At 41.3% G+C, this 2,950-nt stretch overlaps 1 long non-coding RNA gene across 1 annotated transcript; it reads left to right on the top strand.

Moving 5' to 3' along the window:
• The first annotated feature begins 660 nt into the window (after positions 1-660).
• LOC118483051 lies at positions 661-2,684 on the top strand. The gene is made up of 3 exons (XR_004869517.1): positions 661-777; positions 2,106-2,162; positions 2,567-2,684. It is a non-coding gene; the product is annotated as an uncharacterized LOC118483051 (long non-coding RNA).
• The last annotated feature ends 266 nt before the right edge of the window (positions 2,685-2,950 follow it).

Raw genomic sequence — 2,950 nt, 5'->3', positions numbered from 1 at the left:
TGGAATTCTGGAACGAATTGGTCACGTGGCCTACAAACTCGAGTTACCCTTACTAGCGCCTAAGGATTAACAACAAGTTGTAGTTGTCGAGGAATCTATCGAAGGCATGGGCCAGGAAGTCCACGATTCGTTATCTTAGTCGAAATTCAATCGTGAGAGTTCGTTGGAACTCAAGACGTGGACAGAAATCCCCGTGGGAACACAATGATCGGAGTAAGCATTAGTATCCTCGGTTGCCCAAACGGTTGTATCAACTGCTGATATCGTTGGAGAATTTCGGGACGAAATTCTTTCAAGTTGGGGATGATGTGGCACCTGAAGAGAATCTGCAGCAATCCAAATCTATCACTTCATCTCTTTGCGCTTATTTATCAAATTTCGGGACGAAATTCTTTCAAGTTGGGGATGATGTGATAACCCGAACTTTCAAGGTCAATGGCGATTATAATTCTGTTAAACTAAACCTTGACGTATAATAACTCCGTTAAACTTAAATTGTAACGTACGACAACTCGGTTAAGTATTAGGCCGCCACCATAGTCTTACATAAACCACTTGGCCCAATTCGTTATGTTACTTTTTCATGTTTGAAACAATTCGGCCCAATCCCTTTTCCTCTTTTTATACGTTAGTTGTGTGTGTTGTATGCCAATTAGTTAAAAACCCTAAACACTCCCATTCATCCAAGTGACTATGCGGCAGGAGACCCCCCCCCCCCCCGGTCGAAACCCTTCCTCTTGAAGATCATATCTTGTGCCTAGCCCTATTCATAGCCTGGTTAGTTATAGCATCTTGTTTCTTATATGTATATATTGACCGATTGCACATCTTGTTGGAAATAATAATAATACTTGACCGATTGCACATTAATATTTGTTGGTATGCATGACAAACTGCTGTGTGACTAGTCAATGATTAGAGTGTAGGTATATTTAAATAAATGTCTGCAATCATCGACTGACATGAGGGAAAATGGATGCACATGATCTAGGTTATAATATGCTAGTAAATAGATACACATGAGTTATAAATGTTCATGGTTATTTGTGCTAAATGATTGTGTCGGTTGAGTGGAGGAACAATTGTCAGGTTATATTATGACTTAAAATCCATGAAACTTAGTTGATAACTAATTTATTAGGATGTTTTGAATGTGAAAATACAAGACTTGATTGCCTGTTTGACATTCAACTATTAAACCATAACCATATATCATGAATCTGGGCCGAAGGTCTTAATGGGTCACACCATCAGTCCACACCCACGGGATTTGGGCCCTTTTGTGAAATAAACTGTAGCAGCAAACTGGGCCGCACACTCGGGAGGGCCTGGGGTGCATCTGGGCCAAGGATCCAGCTTCAACTGAGTGGGTTTCGGGCTGACTAAGTTGGGCCGCGTGAGGGTTAAAAGTCCACGAGTAATTGGTGTTCGGTTTGGGTTTGGACTCTATACATTGGGTCGGGTAGGGTGTTAACGGTTGGTCTGTATATATACCCGATTGGGCCGCACTAGTCTTGCCAAAATAGTATTTGTGTTAATTCGTTGTACATGTCTGATCGCATATATTTAATGGCTGGCCCCACCATCTGTTAACACACTTGTTGTTGGTCGCCCAATGGTTTGCAAATCGCACACTATTCTTTTCTTTTAAGAATATAGAGACCATTAATGGACATCACACGCATTGGGCAAGACAGGCCCATTGGTTGGAACGCAGTTGGGCTTCACAAGTGTAAGAGCCCACGTTAAAGGAAGAGTCTTGGTCTGAATGGGCCATGCATTAATTAGTTACTGGTAGGAACGGAAGTTGTGACATGAATGGGAATGTATGCTAACTGTCTAATTGGTGTTACTAGATGGTGTGTAGAGAATGCAATATGTTGATTTTGTGAAACATGTGAAGCATGTATTGATGATGCGAACTTGAGTATGACTTGAACATCTGTTATCTGTTATGTGATAACCATGAAGTATTATGTACATGATTAACTGTTTTGACTAGTATTATGTGGGGTGTATTCCTAGTACACGATTAATGCAATATGTGCGAAGAATATGTGATCTTTGTGTTAACAAAACTAATTTATCATTGGTAACCACGATAGGATTTGGTTGACCAACTTGGAACGGGTAACGTAACGTAGCATACCGAGCAGTCTAAGGTGAGTTCACTACATTCGAGCATGCGTCCCAGTGGTTGGGGACAGTCAGTGGGTATTCCATGGGGGGAATAAGGCTTTGGGTAAAAACGAGTATATTGGTTAATGATCTCACCTATCATCTTTTGTAAGTCCCTCATCGGGTATTAGTTAGTAGCGCTACTTAGATTTGGCACCCTCACCCCGTGCCTGTAGAGGACGGAGGTGAACTAATGACCCAGTCTGGCCCAGTACTAGATAGGAGTACGTGGGAAGGGCAGTCCGTGAGCCGTCCGTGTTTGGAAATGAGATATTAACAATATTACTTGCAGTGGTTATTGGACGGTTTTACACACAACGGGTAATAAACGTTTTCTAAAACTGTGAACTCGCCAGCTTTGTCTGATACGCGTGTTACATGCTCGCAGGTCGTTAGGTATCTTGGAAGTGGGAAGCTTGCTATCTGGGAGTGCTGGAGTGGTCATGGATCGAGGCTCTTGGATTAAAATACACTTAATACATTGGTTTTTAAGCGTTATTACGAAACAAATGTTAAACAACTTGTTACATGCTTCCGCTACATAACTTTTGAGAATTAATATTATGTTGACAACTTATGTGAGTAAATTAATGTCATGATTTATTTAAATATTTATCATTGGTTCAATGTGATTGGTGGCTCGAACTCTGATGCGTAACACGCCTCGCGGGGTTTCCGAAGGTGGAATTTTGGGGTTGTTACAAGATAACTTGTGTTAGGGTCCTAGGAAGGTTATAGTCTAGGTCAAAGCATTACTAATAACCTAATTCCC

This window comes from Helianthus annuus, chromosome 10, assembly GCF_002127325.2.
Source record: "Helianthus annuus cultivar XRQ/B chromosome 10, HanXRQr2.0-SUNRISE, whole genome shotgun sequence".
NCBI lineage: Eukaryota > Viridiplantae > Streptophyta > Magnoliopsida > Asterales > Asteraceae > Helianthus > Helianthus annuus.
Note: the sequence above shows the minus strand (reverse complement) of the source record. Positions and strands in the feature narration are given on the sequence as shown.